Genomic DNA, 25,279 nt, shown 5'->3' with positions numbered 1-25,279 from the left:
GAGGAGCAACCAGGACTAGAACCTAGCGCCTATATGGAATGCCGGCGCCGCAGGTGGAGGATTAGCCAAGTGCACCACAGCGCCGGCCCTCTGCCTTTCAAATATATAAAATAAATCTTAAGAAAAACAAGTGAGACGGCCAGCGCCGCAGCTCACTAGGCTAATCCTACAGTTTGCTCCTCTTCCAGTCCAGCTCTCTGCTGTGGCCTGGGAGTGATCAGCGCTATGCGCTGGCTGCAACAGCCATATGTGGGGTGAACCAATGGAACGAAGTCCTTTCTCTCTCTCTCTCTCTCACTGTCTAACTCTGCCTGTCAAACAAACAAACAAACAACAACAACAAAAAACAAGTGGGGTCTGCGCCATGGCACACTAGGTTAATCCTTCGCCTGCAGTGCCGGCATCCCACATGGGCGCCAGTTCTAGTCCCAGTTGCTCCTCTTCCAGTCTGGCTTTCTGTTATGGCCTGCAATAGCGGTAGAGGATGGACCAAGTGCTTGGGCCCCTGCACCCATGTGGGAGACCCAGAAGAAGCACCTGGCTCCTGGCTTCCGATCGATGTAGCTCTGGGCATTGCAGCCATTTCGGGGGTGAACCAGCAGAGGGACGACCTGTCTCTCTCTGTAACTCTACCTGTCAAATAAATAAATAAAAATCTATAAAAAAAAAAGAAAAATAAGTTTGTTTGAGCTTGAGCTTCTGTCACCTGATTTGTGTCTGATTTGCTGCTCTCTGGCAGCAGAGTACTACTTTCTAAAATCCTGTACTTTCAGTTCATGAAAGAATTTTGATACATTAAGCTTCTCGTCTCTTGCTCCTTTAGTTTTTCTTTCCTTGGGGTAAAGCTAGATAGACCACTTTATTTTTTTAGGAAGCAAAGCTTATGAGGCTGGTATATATTTTGCTTCTGGGCCAGCACACACAAAATCTTGAAATTATTTAGGTTTGGGAGTCAGGATATCATCCAGGCAAAGTTGTAGACTGTGGTCTCATTGCTTGAAGGGTTAGAGTATTGCCTGTGGCCTGGGAGAGATACAGTTCTAAGAAAGGCTTTTAATTAAAAGCATTGGGTGAGTAATGGTAGAATTTTTTAATCAAATTATTCAGGTGGTTATTGTGGTTGTCCACAGAAATTGTCATAGAGGGGAATACAATTTCATCAGGAGAGTGAGAAGTCCTTGAACCAGTGTCCTCTTTCCTTAGCTACTTTTGATTCTGTTATTAAAGAGGGAATCTTGGGATAATCACCTTCCTCTTTAATTTTCCAGGCTGCTGCTTAACTGCTTTTCTGAAGTGTTGACATTTGTTCTTGGGAAGGAACTGAAGGAAAGAGTCTGTATGTATCATTTATTAACTGCATACACATTGGAGCGGAAATCTTAGTTTCATTTTGTGGCTTAGCATAGACAGGAAAGATGAAATCAATATGGACTTTATGAGCAGAACCACCTGGGGCAAAACCCTATTCTTTCACTTAATAATTTACTAGTTATTTACTCCTTCTGAGAATTAGTTTCCTCATCATGAAAAGGAACATAATGGGGCGGGCACTGTGGCACAGTGGTTAAGCTAGTGTATGGGATGTCCATCTCCCAAACAGAGTGCCAGGGTCCAACCCCTGCTTCTGACCTGGCTTCCAGCAGTTGCACACCCTGGGAAGCATTAAATGATGGCTCAAGCACTTGGGCACTTGCCAACTATGTGAGAAACCTAGATGGAGTTCTAGGCTTTTGGCCCAACTTTAGCTGTTGGAGCATATAGGATGTGAACCAGTGATGGAAGATCAGTCTCTCTCTCAGTCTCTCTCTCTCTGTCACTCTGCCTTTCAAATAAATGAAAACAAGTAAACATTTTTATTTTTAAATGAGAATAATGGTAAATAATAATGACAGTAGTGACCCATGATTGGAGGTAAGATTCTGTGAAACCTCAAATTATCTGTAAAATTGAGGCAGGAATTCCTCAATGATAGGTTTGGTTTGAGAAAGAAATTGGGTAGTGGAGTGAAAATACCTGGTACATAGTATTTGCATATGTTAAGTACTCAGTAAGTGGTTATAATCTATCATTTTTAGGAGATCGGAAGGAAGAGAGATCCTCAAGGGAAGTTGTTATCAAGGCTTAATGCTTATTCAGTGATGCATTCTTCCAGCAGGAGCCCTTGTCATTTCCTTTGGAACAATTTTATGTGGTCTACTGGTGTTCATGTGTCTAGGCTTTTTTTTTTTTTAATGTTTATTTATGTTCACCTACTTGAAAGGCAGAGCAAGAGAGAGAGAGAGAAAAAAAATCTTCCACTCACTGATTTACTTCCCAAATGCCCAAAACAGCCAGGGCTAGCCCTGGCTGAAGCCAGGAGTGCAAACTCCATCTGGGTCTTGGTACATGGGTGGCAGGGGCCCAAGCACTTGGGGAGTCATCTACTGCCTCTCAGAATGAATTAGGCAGGAAGCTGGATCCAAAGTGGACCAGCCAGGACTTCAACTGGCACTCTGATATGGAATGTGGGTGTTACAAGCAGTGCCATCCTGTTGCTGTATCTAGACAGAACTGTGGAATTGTTTCCCCCGTGAGTGTTCTTCTTAAGATATAGTCCTGTTTCTGCTGCACCAAGCTGCTCATTATGTGGAAAGTGGAGTGCAAAGGCTGAGTTGTGGTTCAATTACCTCCAGTAATTTGTATTTCTTGGCCCAGTTCTTGGTGTAGAAGACTAAGGAGTGTCTGTGTTAGTACTTTAAGGAGGTATGATCGTATGTTATTTTGCTGTTTCTTTGTTTCAAGCCATGAAGAGGGGCTGGTCAGTAAAAAATGTTTCTTAACCAGTAAGCTGGATGTCCCTTCAATGCTGGCCTGTAATCTACGTAGCTTCTTAGAGGCAGAGACTCAGGCAAGTTTGAGTCCAGCTGTTACAGTTCAAGAGTTTCATTTCCCTTTCTCCTTGCAGTTACAGAATCTTTAGAAGTCTTGAAAACCAAAACACAGAGATTACAGGACTTGGTTAAAGTCATTTGGTGAAACCAGAACCCATATTTCTTCCCCTTTTTTTTTTTAATTTGTTTATTTACTTGAGAGGCAGAGTTACAGGCTGAGAGAGGGAGAGACAGAGAGAAAGATCTTCCATCCGCTGGTTCACTCCCCAAGTTCATGCAATGACAGGAGCTGGGCTGATCTGAAGCCAGGAGCCAGGAGCTTCCCCATGGTCTCCCATTTGGGTGCATGGGCCCAAGCACTTGGACCATCTGCTGCTTTCCCAGGCCACAGCAGAGAGCTGGTTTGGAAATGGAGCAGCCCAGACTCAAACTGGCACCCACATGGGATGCTAGTGCCGCAGGTGGCTGCTTAACATGCTATGCCACAGTGCTGCCGCCACTATTTTAAAAAAGATTTATGTATTTATTTGAAAGGTGGAGTTAGAGAGAGAGAGAGAGAGAGAGAGAAGATACAGAGATCTTCCATCTGCTGGTTCACTCCCCAAATGGCCACAATGGCTGGAGCTGGGCTGGTCCAAAGTCAGGAGCCAGGATTGTCTTCCAGGTCTCCCACATCAGTTCAGGGCTCCAAGTACTTGGGCCATCTTCCTCTGCTTTCCTAGGTGCGTTAGCAGAAGCTGGATCAGATGTGATGTGGCTGGGACTCGAACCAGTGCCCGTATGGGATGCTGGCACCGCAGGTGGATGCTTAGCTTACTATGCTTTAGTGCAAGCCCTAGATTTCTTCCTTTTAATTCTTTTCTTGCAGTTATTTGAAAAAAGTATCTTTTATTCCATAGGCTGTTAGGTCAACAATAAACAGCTTACTTACTTTTTATTTATTTGTTTAAAGACATAGAGCTAGAGAGTGCCCAGAACTCTATATGGGTGGCAAGAACCTAGGTATTTGAGCCATCATCTTCTGGTTCCCAGGGTATACATTAGCAGGAAGCTGGATCAGAAATGGAAGTGGGACTCAATCTCAGACACTCCATTATGGGATGCAGATGTCCCAGACATTGGCTTCACCTGATGTGCTAAAACTCCTGCCCTAAGCAGAGTGATGGGAGGTGGGGAGAGAGGGTCAGAGAGAGAAAGAGAGAGAGAGAGAAAGGGTCAGTTTTCCATCCTCTGTTTCACTTCCCAAATACTTGCAACAGCTGAGGCTGGGCTAGGCCACAACCAGGGGATAGGAACTCCATCCAAGTCTTCTACATGGATGGCAGGACCCAGATACTTGGGCCATGATCCACTGCTTCCTGCATGCATTAACAGGAACCTGGATTAGAAGCATAGAGTAGCCAGGACTCAAACCAGGGACTCTAATATGGGCTACAGGTGTCCCAAGCAGTGTTTTAATTTGCTGTGCCACAATGCCTGTCCTCCCCTCAAGCAGTTTATTTATTTTTAAAGATTTATTTATTTATTTGAAAGGCAACAGGAGGTAGGAAGAGAGAAAGACCGAAATCTGCTATCCACTGGTTCATTCTGCCAGGCAGAAGCCAGTTTCTTGCAGATTTCTTTTTTGTTCCTTACATTGTCTGTCTCTGCTCACACACTCTCCTTCTCTCCATTTCTTCACCTCCATCCCTTTCTTAGCTCCCAGATACAAGCAGTTAGGTTATTCTCCTTATATAGGAGAGGGGAGAATTCCTGTCAGAGAAATGGACATTTGAGGGCTTCCCCCACTCCATTAAAAAAGAAAAGGATTGGGGGCCGGTACTGTGGTATAGCAGGTAAATCCGCCGCTTGCAGTGCCAGCATCCCATATGGGCGCCGGTTTGAGTCCCAGCTGCTCCACTTCCCATCCAGCTCTCTGCTTTGCCTGAGAAAGCAATAGAAGGTGGCCTAAGTCCTTGGGCCCCTGCACCTGTGTGGGGGACCCGGAGGAAGCTCCTGGCTCCTGGCTTTAGATCAGCACAGCCCCAGCCATTGCAGTCAATTGGGGAGTGAACCAGCAGATGGAAGACCTTCCTTCCTCCCTTCCTTCCTTGCTTCCTTCCTTCCTTCCTTCCTTCCTCTCTTTCTCTCTCTCTTTCTCTCTTTCTCTCTCTCTCTCTCTCTCTCTCTCTCTCTCTGCAACTCTGACTTTCAAATAAGTAAATTAAAAAAAAAAAGATTGGCTTTTTCTCTTGCTACAGGGAAGCTTAGCAGTTAAAGTGCCTCACTGTTCATAAAGTGTTTCTGTGTATGCCTTACCCTTAAATATGAAATGATAGTCAAAGGTTACCTGATATTTGAGAGAAAGTGTTACTTACCATCAAGGACAGAAACTAAAGTGAGCAAGTAAAAGGGATCCCACTCCCCTCCCCCACAACACACTCATAGAAAGGGATGGAGGTGAAGAAATGGAGAGAAGGAGAGTGTGTGAACAGAGAAAGACAATGTAAGGAACAAAAAAGAAATTTGCAAGAAACTGATCAGAGAAGGTACTGTCTCAGTGCAACGAGAATAGGGTACTTTAAAAAAGGAATAGTTGGGGCTGGTGTTGTGGTGCTGTGTGTTAAGCCACCTGTGACTCTGGCATCCCACGTGGGTGCTGGTTTATGTTCCAGCTGCTCCATTTCCAATCCAGTTCCCTGCTAATGAACCTGGAAAAGCAGTAGAAGGTGGCCTGAATGATTTGGCTCCTACACCCACGTCGGAAACCGGGAGGCATTTCCAAGCTCCTGACTTCTGCCTCGCCCAGCCCCAGCTGTTGTAGCTGTTTGGGAGAGTCAACCAACAAATGGAAGATTCTCTCTCTCTCTCTCACTCTCTCTCTCTCTCTCTACCTTTGAAATATACCATTTTTTTTTTAAAAGGAATAGTCAGAGAACAAGAAGGAACCTTTGGACACTTATCAGAAATGAGAATACAATGAAAACCAAGAAGTAGAAAATAGAAAAAATAAATAGATTAGAGGATCAATTTAAGATTTATTTAAATTTGAAAGCTCATCAAATTGATCTTAAATTTAAATAATCTCATACGGGCGCTGGTTCATGTCCTGCCTGCTCTTCTTCCGATCCAGCTCTCTGCTATGGCCTGGGAAAGCAGTAGAAGATGGCCCAAGTGCTTGAGCTCCTGCACCCATGTGGGAGACCCGGAAGAACGTCCTGGCTCCTGGTTTCAGATTGGCCCAGGAGTGAACCAGTGGATGAAAGACCTCTTTCCTTGTTTCTGTCTGTCTGTCTGTCTCTCTCTCTCTCTAACTCTGCCTCTCAAGTAAACAGATAAATCTTAACAACAACAGTGGGTAGAATGGTAGTATCATAAAAGCTTCCAGAGAGTGGAGGTCACATACAAAAACCTAGGACTTCTTAGAGGTGGTATTAGAAGCTAAAAGAAAGTAGAGAATTGCCTTACAATTAATTAGAGGAAATGATCTTCAATCTAAAATCCTGTATCCAATCAAAATTAATAAATATGAAAGGAGGGAGACTTTTCAGATATAGGTAGTATCTCAGAAGATTTATTTCCTGCATATGCTATGTCAGAACACTTGGTAATTTGACCATAATGAGGTAGAAAAGTAAGAGGAAGGCATGAAATCTAGGCAATAGGGGAATCCAGCATAGGAAATGGATAGAAGCCCCTAAATGACGATGAAGTAGTGTTCTGGGACCATGATATGATGTACTCTAATTTTAATTTAGCTAAAAATTGTGTTGTAACCATGAGGCATTTCAAAACCTTTGTGAAAAATGAAATGGATCTAACAGATATCTACAGAACTTTTAATCCTACATCTAAAGATTTTATATTCTTCTCAGCAGTGCATGGAACCTTCTCTAGGAATGACCACATACTAGGCCATAAAGCAAGTCTCAGCAAATTTAAAAGAATTAGAATCATACCATGCAGCTTCTCAGACCGCAGGTGGAAATTAGCAACTCAGGAATCCCTAGAGAGTATGCAAACACATGGAGACTGAACAACATGCTCCTGAATGAACACTGGGTCATAGAAGAAATCAAAAGAGAAATCGAAAACTTTCTGGAAGTAAATGAGGATAACAACACAACATATCTACTTTTTCTTGTAAGCCTTATGGTGTTACTCATTTTTACTTGTAAAACTATTCAGATAGATTGGGCCAGCGTTGTGATACAGTGGGTTAGGCTGCCAGTTGTGACACTGGCATCCATTTGGGTGTGCTGGTTCCGGTCCTGGCTTCTGATCTAGCTCCAGTGGGTGATGGACCAAGTGGTTGGGCCCTTGCCACCCATGTAGGATAGACGATCTCTCTTTCCCCTTCCCTGTGACTCTGCCTTTCAAGTAACTAAACAAATACATCTTTTAAAAGACTGATTAAAAATAACATTATATTGAGTTATAAAATAATCAGTATGTTGTCTCTCTCCCAGAAGCATGTAAAGTATTTCTACTGTGTTTGGAAAGAGGCTCAGGGTATTAGAGGGGCAGAGATCTTAGAATGAATTATTAGAGAAGTTGAGGCTCGTGCTCTGGCTTTCTGACTCTCACCAATGCTCATTCTGCTCTGCCTGGCTTTGTAGTGTTTGCTTGTGCTGTTTTTATGAGGGAAAACCTGTCCTAGCACTGTCCTCTCAATATTTTTTATATTGGTTGTTACATACTCTGCATGTGGGGCATTGTGAAGTCCCTGATATAGCAAATGGAAATCCTAACAATGCAATAGTTCTTGAGTAGCTGATTGCTGGGATGATAAATTGCCATGAAACTGCTTTAGGAAATGTCTGAGTGGCAGCTATGTCCATCTCTTTGGGGGTTGGGAGTGGAGATGGACCAGGGATAGCTCTTATTATTTTTTAAAGATTTATTTATATATTTGAAAGGCAGTGTGTTGCAGAGAGAGGAGAGACAGAGATCTTCTTTCCAATGGCTCCCCAAATGGCTGCAACAGCCAGGGCTGAGCCAGGTGGAAGCCAGGAGCCAAGAGCTTCTTCTGGGTCTCCCACATGAGTGGCAGGGCCCCAGGTACTTGGACCATCTGCTGTGCTTGCCCAGGAGCATTAGCAGGGAGCTGGATCAGAATTGGGGCAGCCAGGACTTGAACCTGTTCCTGTAGGTATACCGGCACTGCAGACAAAGGCTTAACCTTCTGTGCCATAGCACCTGCTCCCAGAATATCCCATTCTTAAGAGAGAAGGTCCCAGCCTGGTCCTGGAAGTCAGGGAACTTGAATGCAACTTACTAGTCCACTAATTACTTTGTTTTTCCCCTTTTTAAGCAAAGTAGGATTCACTCTTTTCTAACCTGCAGTTTCAACTTCCTTGAGCAAACCCTTCTTGATACCTTTGTTCCTGTACCAAATATAGTCTTTTGGGTCACTTTCATAAATGGTTTTCTCACTCATCTATCAGATATACAAATTTTATTTGCTCAGAGATTTTCACATTTTCTAGTACTAGAGAATCATTTTTTGCCCTCATGTGCCAACTCTGAGCTTTAGGCCCAGCATGAAGGCCTCACAATGAGTCACTAACCTGGTGATTTACATCAAATCCTAACTTGTCCCTTTCTCCATTGTTAGCACTATTAAAGTATTCTTGTCCACAAGCTCCCTGAGTTTTCTTGCTTACTAGTAAGGGTAATGTGTAGTTGTTTTATCCAGCTCAAGCCTAGTTTTCTGGTTCTGGAGATGAAATTAGGAGCAGTGTTAGGGCTGGCATTGTGGTGTAGCAGGTAAATCCACTGCCTGCATTGCCAACATCCCATATGGGCATTGCTTCATGTCCTGGCTGCTCTACCTCCCATCCAGCTCCCTGCGAATGCACCTGGGAAAGCAGCAGAAGATGGCCTAACTTGTTGGGCCCCTGTACTTATGTGAGAGACCCAGAAGAAGCTCCTGTCTTTGGTCTGGCCTTGTCCTGGCCAGTGCTGCCATTTGGGGAGTGAACCAGTAGATGGAAGAGAGAGCTCTCTCTCTTCCTCTGCATCTCTCTCTCTCTCCCCTCTAACTATGCCATTCAGTTGCCATTCAAATAAATAAAATAAATCATAAAAGCAGTTATCTCCCTACCCCCATCTCCTCCAGAACAAATGTCATGACCAGTTATAAGTAACAAGAGCAGAGCTTTACTTTTTTTTTTTCTTAAAGACTAATTTATTTATTTACTTGTTTCTTTATTTGAAAGGCAGAGTTGCACACACACACACACACACACACACAGACAAGAGGGAGACAGAGAGCTCTTCTATATGGCTGTTCACTCTCCAAGTGGCCATAATAAGATCCAGACTGGTCTGAAACCAGGAGCTTCTTCCAGATCTCCCACATGGGTACAGGGGCCCAACCACTTGGACCATCTTTCACTGCTTTCCCAGGCACATTAGCAGGGAGCTGGATTGGAAGTAGAACAGTCAGGACATGAACCAGTGCCCATATGAGGTACCAGCGTGGCAGGCAGTAGATTTATCCGCTACTCCACAACTCCAGTCCCAGAGCTTTACTTCTTATCTTTTGCCACCTCTGGGCTCAGTGGAATGTAAGGAGGGGGCCCTTAGCCTGGTCAAGTGCCCATAAGCAGGGGGTGGACAGGGGTATGTGATATGTCAGCTCTCTTGTCCCTTGAAGAGCAATCCCTTTAGAGTGTTCTGCAGGTGTCGCAGTGACCGTATAGAAAATAGTATACTTGTGCACATCCTAATATGCAGACTTCCCTGGAGAGGGTGCCAAAGGGCTCCTTTTATGAGGTTAACTGGATTTGATTGTGGCTCTTAATGGGAGCACTCAGCATTTATAAGCTAGGTTATACATGCAAAACAGCCTACCAGTTCTTTGAAAGTATATGGGTAAATCAGCCTTATTAAAATAATGGCATGGGGCAGGAATTATGGCACATATGGTTAAGCTAACACTGGGGACACCCACATGTCAGAGTGCCACTTCGAGTCCTGGCTCTTCTTCAACAGATGATGGCTCAAGTACTTGGGTGCCTGCCATCCTTGTGGGAGACTCAAATGGAGTTCCTGACTCCTGGCTTTAGGTTGACCCAGCCCCGGCTGTTGTGGACATTTTGGGAGCAAACCAGCTGATGGATCATCTCTCCCTCTGTCTCTCCTTCTCTGTCTCTCTGTTACTCTGCATTTCACATAAATAGATAAATCTTTTAAGATAAAATAATAGCACTTAACGTTTTCTGAAACTACTATACCATAGTAAATTTTACCAGCTCATTTGCAACTTTGAACCTGCTAGTTTGGACTAGTGTAAGAGACAGTCTTCTAGACCAAAGGACCTTACTGTATGGGAGCACCTGTTGGAAGGACCTGGGCCCAGGAGACCTGGCTCTTGATTTCTTGGAGTCCATTATCGGTAATTTTTTTCTCTTTCAGCTGATTATTTCAGTTATCTTTGGGTGCTTGGACAAGTGTTTGACAGTAGTGTGAAATAATATATCACCCTATCTCTTCTTTTTCATGGACTTGACACCTAAGTGGACAAAGCCATTGGGCAGGGTATGTAGGGAGTACTTTGATGGTTTGGATTCTGTAAATGATCTGAGTTTCATTTTAGACAGGGCAGCTTTAGTGATAGACTTGATCATCTTATTCATTTAAAGATTATGATTTCAGTGAAACATTTTGAGATGACAGCTGAGAAAAAGTAGGTCAAATCAGGTATAATTTATGAAATGCACCATTAATGAGGCAGTAAGAAAGTCAGTTCTGTCTTTCTGTGTCCTGAAATTCCAAAGAGGTTAATTACAGGAAGGCCTTCAAACCATATGTTCCTTTGTCTTGGAAACAGTCCCATTTTTGCATAATGTGCTTTCTATGGGGCTGCATCTAGTTATACAGTTTTCAGTACCAGCATTTGTTACCTGAGTTGTTTTATATCTGAAGTTATATAAAGCTGACTTTAATATTTAAATTATAACTTTAAGAGGTGAATCTGCTGATAGGCTACATTTAAACTGACATAGGATTAACCCAGTAGTACTGCTTTCAAAATCTATTCTGCGGTCCTTGTGCCCTCTCCACACTGTTACATATCAGCCTCTTTTCTGCTTCAGTGCCTTTGTCCTTGTTCTTTTCCCTAAAAGTGTTTGCCTGCTCCTCCCTCCAACATGGCTGGTTATACCTCTGTTGTTATGGCTTGTTTCAGTGCTCCACTGGAGTGTCGTTTCTTGACTTGCCATTCTGGAGCAAATCTCTTTGCTTATTTATGAGCATCTCTTGCAAGTTTAATTTTAGCACATATTAGTCTGTCCCACCTGCCCTTTATCTCTTCCCTGCTCCAGATTGACAGGGACAGTGGCTGAGTAATGCATCATTGCCTTCTCAGTGCCTAACACAGTGTCTAGGCCTGACACGTAGTGGGAACATGCAACAGATACTTGATGAAGGCTTGGATGAATGAAGGAGGCTCTTAAAAATTTTTCTGGTAGATGTGTCTTAAGGAGCATTTGAAGAAAACCAGGCGAAAGCTGCACTTTATTGGTAGTAAGTGATTTATAAGGCCAGACCTGCCCAGATTCTAAAGGGGAGGGGAGTTTGATTGGGGTTGTGGCAAGATCACATTGTGGAAGAGCATGTGAGATGAAAGATGTTATTGTGCCAATCTTTGGAAAATGTAATCTGTTACAAGAGATTGTTCTTAGTTGGGTACTGGGTATCTTCCCTGGAAAATAAATGCGACTGTGTCACAGGCTTATACATCACTCTCCTATATCCTTCGATAGACACCCCTGGAGTCTAATGAGTCAGAGAGTCAGATCCTGGTTCTGTCACTTACCTAGTGATAGAAAAAGAAAACCTACCAAATTTAAGAGGTTCCTTCTTTCATTCAAGCTTTCAGCAGATGTATTTTGAGTGCTACTATGTGTTAAGATTTGTACACTTTGTTAGGTAACTGAGACAGTCACAGGGAACCAGATAGCCTTTGCTGCTGCCCCAAATTACACAATCAGGAAGTGGAATCACTGGAATTCTGCACTATTTTCCCTATACCCACTGCCTTTTTTATTTTTATAAGCATTTACTGTTGATTTTGACCCATATTGAAAGTAGTAGTTCCAAATCTTCACTTCTGTAACAGACCCTAACATAAATGACATGTGCTTCCTATTGTATTTTGAAAAGCTGCAACATTTGCCTTCGTGTTAAGGTGTTTTTTTAAAAAAAGCACTCAAGGTCATATTAAGTATTGTTTTTTTTTTAAGATTTATTCATTTGTTTGAGAAGCAAAGTTACAGAAAGAGAGAGGAAGAGACAGAGAGGTCTTCCATCGCTGGTACATTCCCCAAAAGGCCGCCATGCCTGAAGCTGGGCTGACCCAAAGCCAGGAGCTTCCTCCAGGTCTCCCACATGTGTACAGGTGCCCAAGCTCTTTGGCCATCTTACGCTGCTTTCCCAGGCCATTAGGAGGAAACTGGATGGGAATTGGAGCAACCAGGACTCAAACCAGCGCCTCTATGGGATTCTAGCACCGCAGGAAGAGGCTTAACCTATGCCACAGTGCCACCCCCCCCTTTAAGATTTATTTATTTTGGGGCCGGTGCTGTGGCGCAGCAGGTTAAAGCCCTGGCCTGAAGTGCTGGCATCCCATATGGGCGCTGGCTCGAGACCTGGCTGCCCCACTTCCGATCCAGCTCTCTGCTATGGCCTAGGAAAGCAGTGGAAGATGGCCCAAGTCCTTGGGCCCCTGCACCCACATGGGAGACCTGGAAAAAGCTTCTGGCTCCTGGCTCCTGGCTTCAGATTGACGCAGCTCCGGCCGTTGCGGCCATCTGGGGAGTGAACCAACAGATGGAGGATCTCTCTCTCTCTCTCTCTCTCTCTGCCTCTCCTCTCTCTAACTCTGACTTTCAAATAAATAAATAAATATTTTTTTTAAAAGAAAAGGTTACTGAGAGAGTGAGAGAAGGGGGGGGAGGAGATGGAGAGAGGGTGGGAGGGAGAAAGAGAGAGAGAGAGAAAGGGAGCTTCCATCTGCTGGTTCAATACCAAAATGGCCACAATGGCCAGGGCTGGGCCAGGCCAAAGATAGGAGCCAGGAGCTTCATCTGGGTCTCCCATGTGGGTGGTAGGGGCCCATGCACTTGGGCCATCTTGTGTTTTTCCCAGGCTATCATCAGGGAGCCAGATCAGAACATGAACCAGCATCCACGTGGTATGCCAGTGTTGCAAGCATAGGCTTTATGCACTACACCACAATACTAAGCCCAAGTTATAGATATTTTTGTATTAATCAATCAACATATATACATTGAGTCACTGTGTTAGGTCCTGAGAATAGTTTATATGTTATGAGTGATTGCAGTTATGCCTTCAGGGGAATTTCTTTTGTTAATTCAACAGATTAGGAATGGTGCTTTTTCTTTTCCATTTTTTATTAACAAGATTGTACTGATGTGTAATTGTTAATGTTGTGTTGTCCCTTTCTGGAGTGAATATGTATTTATTTATTTGGAAGTCAAAGCTACAAAGAGAGAGGGAGAGACAAAGAAATCTTCCATCCTCTGGTTCATTCCCCAGATGGTAACAATGGCTGGGCTGGGCCAGGCTGAAGCCAGGGGCTTCATCTGGGTTTCCCACATGGGTGGCAGGGACCCAAGTACTTGGACCATCTTCTGCTGCTTTCCTAGGTGCATTAGAAGAGAGCTGGATTGGAAGTAGAGCAACCTGGACACAAACCAGTGCCCATATGGGATGCCAGTGTCGCAAGTGGCAGCTTTGCCTGCTATGCCACAACACTAGCCACCTGGAGTGAATATCTTAATGAGGGATCTTTGGGTGGTATAAATAAGTATAAGGGAGCTATTTTGGTGCAGAGAGGTTATGGTACTTCATTGCACCTGGAGGTGATGGAGGACATTGTTTTTTCTCATTGATCCCATAGGTCGGGTAGGTTTTGCTTTGAGGGCTTATATTAATCATTCTTTGGTAAGGATGTTTGCCTTTCTGGATTCTTGTAAAGATCAAATACAGCAATGCGCGGGAGGTTATTTTAGGCATAGAAAGTGTTGTAGAAGTACGGATTTGGTTTTTTTCCCTACAGACAAGCAAATAACTTTTCTCTTTATAAACTAGTTAAAGTACAGCCCTCCCACTCCCCCACCCTGCCAAGCACACTATGATCTTTGTTGTATTTTTGAAAATTTATTTTTATTTATTTGAGAGATAATAACAGAGATCTTTCATGTTCTAGTTCATTCTCCAAATGCTCACAACAGTCAGGGCAGGGCCAGGCCAAAATCAGGAACATAGAATCCCATCCAGATCTGTGTGGGTGTCAGGGACCCAATTACTTGAGCCATCACCTGCTGTGTTCCAGGATGTGCATTAGCAGGAAGCTCCAATATGGGAAGCTGGCATTCCTAATGATATTCCGACTACCACGCCAAACACCTGCCCCCTTTCTTGCTTTTGACAACATAGACTCCAGTTAGAATTTCTCATCCTAGCATCAGATTCAGTCTCACACTTATTTCCCTGAAGGTAGTAAGATCATGTGAGGTGCTTTCATATATTTCATTTAATTATCATAGCAACTCTGAGAGGACAGTGTCACTACTTCTAAATAAGAATCAGCAAGTTCAAATACCCTAGCCAAAATAGTGGATGATAGAATACAGGTTTGAATTCACATGCTCTGGGTTTATTTCTTATTATACTGATAAAATGAATAGAGGCAGAATTATACTTTGGTAACAAATTAGCCCCATGGTTTCAGTGGCTTTGTATAATGAAGATCTGTTGGAGTCTTGCTCATGAGTTCCAGTGTAAGTCAGTTCTCCAGAATGCTTCAGTCCTGTGATGCCACCATGTCAACATGACACATTTAGGGTGCCTTCAGTACTTCTGCCTTTCTGAAAAGGAGCCATGTCACTTCCTTTTCCTGAACATTGGCTAAAACTGGTCACATGGAGCTGCTTAACTGAGAGGTCTAAGCACTGTGGAGGAGTTCATGGATGGCTGGTGAATATTCTTTCTCCCTGCCAGACTGCTGCACGAGAGGTGCTTCCCTTAAGGAAATTATTTTTACACAGTATGTGTTTCCTTCTTGCTTACACCACAAATGTTTGCTAACATGTCTGGATCACATTTTAAACTGAGTGCTTTGAGGTCAGGAATTAAATTAGTAAGTGAGCTTATTTTAAGTCCAATAAAATATTATTGAACACCTACAATTGCAGCTCTTGTTTTTCCCAACATCTGTAGCATCCATCTAGATATCAGTCTCATATGTAATAGTAACTAGATGATACTAGATTCTAAGTTCCTTCAGAACAGTATAAAATAGTGGTTAAAAGCACAGATTTTAAATGTCAAGATTTTGAGTCTGTTGCCTCCTGTGTGTCTGCCCTTGGACAATTTTTTTTAAGCACAGCATTATTAAGATATAATTAGCATACTGTAAATCCACCTTTATCTATTCTTTTAAAGACACAAGTCAGTGGTTGTTAGTATTTTCACAAATTTGTACTATTATCACCTTTATCTCATTTTAGAACATTTTTGTCACATTCAAAAGAAACAAAAGGGGGCAGGCGTTTGGTGCAGTGGTTAAGATGTCTCTTGGGATACCCACATCTTGGCTTTGCTTCTGATTCCAGCTTCCTGCTGGTGATTACAACTTGAGGTTATTGACTCACTTGTAATAAAAATTGAAAAGCAGTCAATGTTCATCCCAGAATAGGATTATTGGGGAGTTTATGCTCGAACCCAAGGGAAACTGCATGGTGGAAAGAGGTTCCACTGACTGGCTCCTTGACGGGAGCTGAACTGGATTTTATTGGGCTTGGGAGTCTCTGGCTCCTCCTCCTTGGCATCTGGTACTTTAGTGTGCACCCAGCTGGGTCTTGTGTGCAGGTGTGCTTGCTTTTTTGGCACACAACATGCTCAAAATGGTGGTGTTGCTCACTACCACTTCCCCAGGAAGATCAGACAATGGTTGTACTGGGCTAATCGGGGCACACGTAAGGGTTGGGAAAGTCCCTGATGGGACAGTAAGGGGTCTTTTGTGGTTAGGGTCTGGTGGTCTTTACTCCTGATTGGTTTGGAATCGGAGCAGCCTGTGGATGGAGATGGGTGCATGGTCTGTTTGGGAGGGACTTGACTTAGTGATTCCCGTTTCTTTCCATCTTTCCTTCCCTCCCTCCCTCCCTTCCTTCTTGAAAGGCATAGTTACAGAGAGAAATAGAGGTCTTCCATCCACTGGTTCACTCCCCAAATTGCCACAATGGCTAGAGCTGGGCTGATCCAAAGCCAGGAACCTGGAGCTTCTTCTGGGTTTCCCACGTGAGTGCAGGAGCCCAAGGACCTGGGCCATCTTCCACTGCTTTCCCAGGCATGTTAGCTGGGAGCTGGAACAGAAGTGGAGCAACTGGGACTTGAACCAGTGCCATATGGAATGCTGACATGGACACTGCAGGCAGCCCCAGTGATTCTGTTTCCATCCTGTCTCACTAATGTGCACCTTGTCCCTGCCACTTCCATGGAAGACCTGGATTGAGTTTTTGGCTCTTGGCTTTAGCCTGGCCCAGACCTGACTGTTGCAGGCATTTGGGAAATGAAACAGCAGATAGAAGATTCTCTCTCTTTCAACTAAAATGAAAAAAAAGAAAAAGTTTTTTTAAAAAGAAATCTTACTAACAGTCACTTATTCTACCACTCATTAGCAACCACTAATATGCTTTCTTTCTCATGGATTTTCTTTTCTGTACTTAATTTTTTTTAACTTTCCTGTGTCTCAGTTTTCTCATCAACAAAATGAAGATAATTATAACTACTCATCAGGTTGTTGTAACTGTAATATGGTAACTAAAACAATTTTTAAAGGTTTAAAGGGCTTAGAATTGTGTAAAACAGAGTAAGTAGGATGTGTTTGTTGTGTTTTTATTATTATATTCAACATTGTGATCATTATTTTGTTCCATATAGAGCACCTGTATAGCATAGGACTAGGTGCATGGTAGGCACATTCATCTAGTTTCCTAAGGCTTCTACCAGATGCCAGGCACTGGTTTGGGGAATCTCAAATAAGGATTAAAGTGTGGGGAGCAACTGGGAGCAACTCGGACTAGACTAAGTTACTGGAATTAAGACTTATTCTATGCATCTGCTCTCCCACAATATGGCGCTGGGAGAGGAGGAAACAGCTTCTACACAGCTGCCTCCAGTTCAACCAATAAACTGTAGGACCTGCTCCTGATTGGAGGAGAGCAGCGTACTCGGCGTGTGGGTAGCAGAGTTGGGATTGGTGGAAGAGGACTATAAAGGAGGAGAGAGACAACATGCACCAGGAACATCTATCTGAAGGAACACCTGAGCAGCCCCCGAGAGAGCCGGCCGGCGGTGTGCCGCTCCCCTGCGGAAGTGGGGAAAGTGGCAGGGGGAACCACCCTTCCACGGAGGTGGAAGGGACGGTAGCCAACCCGGGAAGAACCAGCAGCAAACGCGGGGAGGGCCGAGCAGACAAAAGAACAGCGCAGGGTCCTGTGTCATTCCTCCACGAAGACGGGGAGCGACATTAAAGTACTGCCCTTGTTCTCAAGCTATTCACAGTCTCATAGCAGGCACAGGTATATAGTGTATACTAATGGTATATATCTGATACTTTCTATGTATGATATATAAAGAGATACATAGGACAGTAAAGTGAGGTTAGAGCTATAGCAGAAGTAAATGCATTATGAATTGGGAGCAGGAGGGGAAGAGGAATTTACAGAATGACTCAAATTTGTTTATCATATCTTTAGTTCTCAGGCAAACTCCATGAAGTGGGGACTCTTAACCACATTATAGATGAGGAAACTAAGGCTCAGAGAGGTTAAGTAATTTGCCCAGTGTCAATAAGTAGTTCAGTTGGGATTTGAACCTGAGTCTGAAAGCAAAACCTGCTTTTACTATTTCTGATGCTTACAGAAAGAATCTGCTGCTATTTCCCTGAAATTTTAAATATGGCCTACAAAACAAAACCTGTTTTTTGCTAAAAGAGCATGATACTTATTACATATTTTTGAAAAATTTAGCTCTGTTGGAGTGTATTATTTTCTTTACCTGTTCCAGCAACAAAAAACCTGAGGACAGAGAAGGCCCAAGCTGTGGGCCCAACTCTGGACAGGATGGGCTCTGCCCCATTGGCTTTGTCCATTGTTTGTGTCGCCAGGCTACTGACTGGTACCTCTCCCTTTCTGGGCCATGAGGCTCCTTTGTGTGGTGAGAGACTTTGGGACCTGAATGGAGGGTTTGTGCAGAGCTTCCTGTGAATGAGAAGTGTGTCTGTGATTAGCCATGACCTCCTAGCTGCAGCTGTATTCATCATCTGGCTTCAACCTTCCCATCCCCCCTTTGAGGTTCAGGTGGATGTGGGGTCACAGAGCAGCTTCCATTGAATCAGTAGCTTGCTCCTAGTTACATTAGGCGTCATCTGTACCACCCTCTTGGCTTGACAGATAATCTGGCTAGTGGTGTGGTTATTTTCCACACAATATCAAAGCATGAAGGGCTCCTGACTCCAACACTTGCTCATTTTAAAGAGAAAGCAGTCTGGGGCCCAGTGAAGGGAAAGTACCCAGATGCTACGGATTCTGTGCTCGAAGTGAGACCAGCACTGTGATGCCTTGACTCCAAGCCAGTTTTTCCCATTGTTAGGCTCTGCTGTCCCTTTTCCTACCCATCTAGGTTCAGAAACTTTTAGAGGGCAAAGGCCATACCTTATGTACTTTTTTCTCTCAGGGAACCAAAGTTGTTAGGTATGCCTAATAAGCTCTTGGGCTTGTTAAATCAGTGGTCATTATCTGGCTTTACATATGGGGGTATGTTGCCTAATTGGAAGAGCTAGGTTGAGCTGGATGGGCATCTTGGATTAGGAATTGCTTGAACCATGATCCCAACTCACATATTCTGAGTCCTAGTTGTCCAGTTTTCTTTTTCGTGCACTATAACTGGATTGACATGATTTTTTAAAAATTTATTTGACAGATAGAGTTATACAGTGAGAGAGACAGAGAGAAAGGTCTTCCTTCCGTTGGTTCACCCCCCAAATAGCCACTATGGCCGGAGCTACACCAAGCCAGGAGCCAGGTGCCTCCTCCTGGTCTCCCATGTGGGTGCAGGGCCCAAGCACTTGGGCCATCCTCCACTGCCTTCCCGGGCCACAGCAGAGAGCTGGAGTGGAAGAGGAGCAACTGGGACTAGAACCCGGTGCCCATATGGGATGCCAGCGCTGCAGGCGGAGGATTAACCAAGAGACCCACGGCGCCGGCCCAACATGATTTTGACAGAGGAGAAATAGCCCAGGCAGAGCCAAGCTTCAGGTGCATTGAGTGCCACAGCTCTTGGAGAGAAGTAACTGGACCGATGTGGTCAGAGCACAGATGGAATTAAATGAAAGAAGATGAGGAGAAATGCTGGAGGGAAACAGTGAAAATAGCTCAGAGCCAAAGAGGACAGGTCGCTGTAACGTGTGCTTTTAGAGAAGGCTTTCTGGAGTTGCAAGCCGTGAGCTGGGCCTGAAGGATGGTTTAGGATTTGAATTTTCAGAACTGTGAAGAAATGAACACACACTCCCCTGCCTCCCCTCTGAGATTTTTATTTATTTATTTGAAAGGCAAAGTGAGAGCTATCTTCCATCCACTGATGGACTCCCCAAATGGCCACAATGGTTGGGGCTGTGCCAGGCCAAAGGCAGGAGCTTCTTCCAGGTCTCCCACGTGGGTCCAAGGACTTGGACCAGCCTCTGCTGCTTTCCCAGGAACATTAGCAGGGAGCTAGATTGGAAGTGGAACAACTGGGACACAAACTGGTGCCCATGTAGGATGCCAGTGCTGAGAACAGTAGCTTAACCTGCTGTACCACAGTGGTGGCCCCATTGTCTTCCTCTTTATTTATTTATTTATTTATTTATTTATTTATTTATTTATTTTTTGACAGGCAGAGTGGACAGTGAGAGAGAGAGACAGAGAGAAAGGTCTTCCTTTGCCGTTGGTTCACCCTCCAATGGCCACCGCGGCCAGCGCGCTGCGGCCGGCGCACCGCGCTGATCCGATGGCAGGAGACAGGTACTTCTCCTGGTCTCCCATGGGGTGCAGGGCCCAAGCACCTGGGCCATCCTCCACTGCACTCCCTGGCCACAGCAGAGAGCTGGCCTGGAAGAGGGGCAACCGGGACAGAATCCGGCGCCCCGACCGGGACTAGAAGCCGGTGTGCTGGCGCCGCTAGGCGGAGGATTAGCCTAGTGAGCCGCGGCGCCGGCTCATTGTCTTCCTCTTTAAACAAACATAGAAAGCCACCACTTAATTCAGTTTACCTAGAGAATTGTAAGGTGGTTAGAAATGCTGGAGAGTTGAGGTTGGGGATTTTTTTTTTTTTTTTTTAAAGCTGAGAATGCTAGACTTAGGGATCTAATTTTTTTAAAAAAGATTTATTTTATTTATTTGAAAGACGGAGTTACTGAGAGGTAGAGACAGAGAGAGAGGTCTTCCATCTGTTGGTTCACTCCCCAAATGGCTGCAATGGCCGGAGCTGCGCCAATCCAAAGCCAGGAGCGAGGTGCTTCTTCCGGGTCTCACACGCGGGTGCAGGAGCCCAAGGACTTGGGCCATCCTCCACTGCTTTCCCAGGCCATAGCAGAGAGCAGGATCAGAAGTGGAGCAGAAGGACTAGAACTGGCACCTATATGGGATGCTGGCGCTTCAGGCCAGGGCTTTTAGCCTGCTGTGCCACAGCGCCGGCTCCACGGATCTAATTTTTGATTATTAATTAGTTTATTTGATAGGTAGAGACACAGAAATCTCTGTCTGAGGGTTTATTCATCAAATGCCCACAAAAGTCAGGGCTGAGCCAGGCCAAAGCTGGGAGCCAGGAATTCATTCAGGGTCACCTATATGGGTATCAGGGACTCAAAGACTTGAGCCATCACTGCTGCCTTCCATGAGCAGGGTACTTATTAGCAGGAAGCTGGAATTGAGAGGGGAACCCAGACTCAAACCCAGCCACTCAGATATGGGATAAGGGAGTTCCAAGTGGCAGCTGCTGTACCAAATGCCTGCCCCAGGATTTAATTTTATTTCTTTTAACCACTGCAGGTGTGCTCCCTCTACAAAGGTGAGTTTTGGGAACCCTGGACAGCAGCTGAGTAATAAACTGTCTGCCTTTTTACCTTTTGCATATTGAGGCTGCTTTATATATTTCACTGTGATGAACTCAGTACATGCAGTGTTGGTTATTCTTGAGCAGCCTCAAAGGTCTACGACATGTCATAATTTCCCATTTTCCTGAGATGAGCATTTGAAAAGCATTCAGCAAGGCAGTTGTGGATGACAGGGATGTACCTAGCTCAGGTGTGCCTTCCACTTAGCGGTATTTGTAAACATGGGATTCTTAAGCCATCTCTGGAGATTTGTTCACAAATGATAAGGTTTTTAACAGGTTCTCTTTCTGCACACTTTATACTTGAGTTCACAATCAGCCTCGTCACAAGTTCGAATCCCAGCTGTGCTTCTTGATTTACCCATGAGATCATGTTTCCTCTGTGGCCCTGAGTTCCTCTTTCAATAATAACAATAATGCTGGACTGGATAATCTCTTCTGGGCCTGCTGTTATAGGACTGTATATATGGGACACAGATCAGCCTCTTCTTTGAGACTCTTCATGTACACAGATTGTAATGCAATAAAATATTATATCACTAACTGCACACATATTGTACTGGCTTAGTCAACATATGCACATGAAACAGATCCCATGGATGATCATAGTACACTGGTTTTATGAGTGGTTTTCTTTTGTTCTGTCCTTTTTATGTCCTCTGCTGCCTTGCACTTCCTGTCATCCTTATGAGCAGGCCACAGACCTGGAAACGCCACTATATTCTGGTAGCATCAGAAGAAAAAAAGATAAAACCAGCTGCTTCAATTTGACCTGGCATTCCTGGAGGCTGCAGAATATTAGTTCCCCTGCAGGCAGCCTGCAAAATCAGAAAGGGGGACAGGACAATTTTATTACAGTTTGGTGGGAAAATCCTGGTCCCACATTTACTGTCAGTTGCAAGTGCATAGCTTGCCTTTCCATTCCTGTTGTATTGTAGTATTCAAGATGTTTAGAAGGAAGTTAGAAAAGCAAGAGAGATGTAGGGAGGTGGAGACAGGTTTAAAGACATGTTGAGACATCTGTATTGGAATACTTCTTTCCTCAGTTTTATTGACTTGTTCCATAGTTTTGGATTTTAGAATGTTATGAGCATTCTGAATATCTTATAGCACTTTGACTCAAAGCCCCTTCCCTCATTTAAAATATTCTCATAAGTAAACTAAAGATGATACTTTTTCTTGATTACTTAGTATATTCCAAGCACTGTGCTACTAAGTGCTTTTTTTCTTTTCTTTTTTTTTTTGTTTTACTAAGTGCTTTATGTGTATTATCTCACTTAATTCATACCTCAGCTGTAAAAGTGATGTTATCACCATTTGAAAGAGATGAAGGCACTGAGAACCAAAGATATTAGGTAGCATGCCCAAGATCATGATATGCGATAAAGCCATGATTTGAGTTCAACAGCGCCTGGCTTCACAGCTGATTCTGTTAGCTGATTCTGATCTCTCTGAGCCATAGCATAGTGTCATCATTTATAGATGAGTAAGCTACCAATAAATCATGTGGCACACATATGGTAGATACAGGACTTGATTTTTTTTTTTAATGGTAGAGCAGCAGAGAGCAAGAGACAGAAACAAAGATCTTTAGTCTATTGGTTCACTGCCCAAAAGGCTACAGTAGCCAGGTCTTGACCAAGCTAATGTCAGATGCTGGGAACTCCCTTCTAGTCTTCCACATGGGTGGAGTGCCAGCTCTCCAACTGGCACTTTAATATGGAGTGCTGATGTTGCAAACAGCATCTTAGCCAATAGGAACTGAATTTTGATTATTTTTTATTTAAAATATTTTTATTTAGAATTTACTATGTCTTATATGGTTTTTACTTTTATCTTTCACAGTCATTTTTTTGTGTCTTGATAAGATGAACTACTTCACATTCTTTTGGATTAGCTTTTTTTTTTTTTTTAAGATTATATTTATTTCTTTGAGAGGTAGAGTTACAGTGAGAGAGAGAGACAGAGAGAAAGGTCTTCCTTCCACTGGTTTACTCCCCAATGGCCACAACAGCCGGAGCTGCGCCAATCTGAAGCCAGGAGCCAGGTGCTTCTTCCTGGTCTCCCATTTGGGTGCAGGAGCCCAAGGACTTGGGCCATCCTCCACTGCTTTCCCAGGCCATAGCAGAGAGCTGGATTGGAAGAGGAGCAGCCAGGACTAGAACCGGCACCCATATGGGATGCTGGCGCCACAGACGAGGTATTAACCCACTGCGCCACAGCACCAGCCCTGGATTAGCTTTTCAGTAAATCATTAAAAGGTCTTCTAGGAAAGCAAAGAAATATAAGATATTGGATCTGTCTTCAAGGAACTAATAGTTTGTAAGAAAAAGACATTTATATAACCAGAGGTGCTCCTACCTGATAATCTGTGGGGAAGAAACCCTTAAATGAGTATTTCAAGGTATGAGTGATTTAAAGGTGGGACTATCAGTGAGCTGTCTCTCTCTCTCTCTCTCTCTCTCTCTCTCTCTCTCTCTTTTTTTTTAAACAGGCAGAGTGGACAGTGAGAGAGAGAGACAGCCTTTGCCGTTGGTTCACCCTCCAATGGCCACCATGGCCGGCGCGCTGCGGCCGGCACACCACGCTGATCCAACAGCAGGAGCCAGGTGCTTCTCCTGGTCTCCCATGGGGTGCAGGGCCCAAGGACCTGGGCCATCCTCCACTGCACTCCCGGGCCATAGCAGAGAGCTGGCCTGGAAGAGGGGCAACCAGGACAGAATCCGGCGCCCCGACCGGGACTAGAACCCGGTGTGCCGGCGCCGCTAGGCAGAGGATTAGCCTATTGAGCCGTGGCGCCGGCTGAGCTGTCTTTTAAAACAGGGAGTTTTGAGGATTGTTAAGTATTCTATATGATAACGAAGATCTTCAACACTCTTAACTGTGATTAAAAAAAAAAAAAAACTAACAGGGGCAGGCATTTGGTGTAGTAGTTAAGATGCTGCTTGGGGGGGCCCACATCCCATATCAAAGTTCCTGGGATCAGGTCCCTACTCCCAATTCCAGTTTCCTGCTAATGCACACCCTGAGAGGCAGCAGGTGATGCCTCATGTAGTTGGGTCCCTGTCACCCACATGAGAGACGCATATTGAGTTCTTAGCTTCAGCCTGGCCCAGCCTTGAGTGTTGTGGACATTTTGGGGGAGTGAACCGACAGTTGGAATATCTCTCTGTCTTGCTGACTTTCAAATAAGTAAAATAAGTACTTTTTAAAAAAATAATTAAGAAAGGAAAAACAATAAGTTGCAGAATCTTAGAGCCAAATTTTGTTTTTAGCAGAGGTACACCCCTGAAATGTTATACATGTGAATTGGGAAAGTAATATATATGAAACTTACCATGAATTTGTTATTTCATATATTGTACTTTCAAATACCTAGCTTACTATTAATATTTAGCCTCTACTTCTGATGATGGAACTGAAAGCTGAAATTACTTTTCTAGTAAGTAATAGAGGAAGACTAGAATTTGCCGTTCCTGGAAGTACTAATGATTTTCTGGAATAGATTGCCAGCATTTTCACAGGAATTTCACAGTTAAAACAGAGACAATACTGTTGAAAGTATGGATATGTAGGTGGTTTTTTTCCCCTGCTTATTTCTACAGCTCTTGTATATAAAGCTTAGATTAGAGCAGGTTTTGTAGGGTGAACCTAATTTTGATCACAGTTTCCCTGCACTACACATATATCAGAGTTTTCCTCTTCAAAGACCGGTTGGAAGCAGTGGCCTTTTATTCCTGATATATAATTCACCTTTCCTCCCTCTTAGGAAGGCTTGTTGATCTTGGTACGTGCCTGTTTTCTGTGCAGTCTGTAGTTAACTTGAAGGTCCTGGTGTAGAACTGCTTAGCAAGAGGTGTATGAGAGTAGGAAGGTGGCTTAGTGGCCTGTGCGTTCAACTACTTTGATTAACCTGTTAACTAGGAGAGCTTGTGTAGTCATATTGGATTCCTTCATCCCAGGACCAGAAGAACAGCTGGTGTGAAAAGGGTCCTTTGGTCTTGGCTCACTATAGAAAGAGATGGATGTCAAACAGGGTCCCATAAATGGAAAAGAGTTGGAGTCACAAAGTCCAGGATTCAGCTCTAGGCTCTATCACTATTAGCCCTGTGACCTCAGAAGGGGTCCATAGTCTGAATCTCAGTCCTCACATTTATGAAACAGCTTTAATAATGCCAGGTGTCTCACAGGAGTAGTAACTTCTCCTGTAGATACCTGCGTGGCTTGTTCTCTCTCCTCCTTCA

The 25,279-nt window shown here is 44.0% G+C and overlaps 1 protein-coding gene across 11 annotated transcripts in view; it reads left to right on the top strand.

Annotated features, from left to right (window-relative positions):
- Nucleotides 1-25,279, top strand: part of FAM168A (family with sequence similarity 168 member A) — a 195,098-nt gene that overhangs the window by 74,218 nt on the left and 95,601 nt on the right. For 4 of the 11 annotated variants that reach the window (XM_008264251.5, XM_089330582.1, XM_089330591.1 and 1 more), the window contains exon 2: nt 1,269-1,336. The exons of the other annotated variants lie outside the window; for them this stretch is intronic. The gene's annotated coding sequence lies outside the window, so the exon portion shown is untranslated. The remainder of the gene's footprint in view (nt 1-1,268; nt 1,337-25,279) is intronic. 11 annotated transcript variants of the gene reach the window in all.

This window comes from Oryctolagus cuniculus, chromosome 1, assembly GCF_051225735.1.
Source record: "Oryctolagus cuniculus isolate XC-2025 breed Fujian yellow rabbit chromosome 1, ASM5122573v1, whole genome shotgun sequence".
NCBI classification, from domain to species: Eukaryota; Metazoa; Chordata; class Mammalia; order Lagomorpha; family Leporidae; genus Oryctolagus; species Oryctolagus cuniculus.
This window is presented reverse-complemented; position numbering and strand designations above follow the sequence as displayed.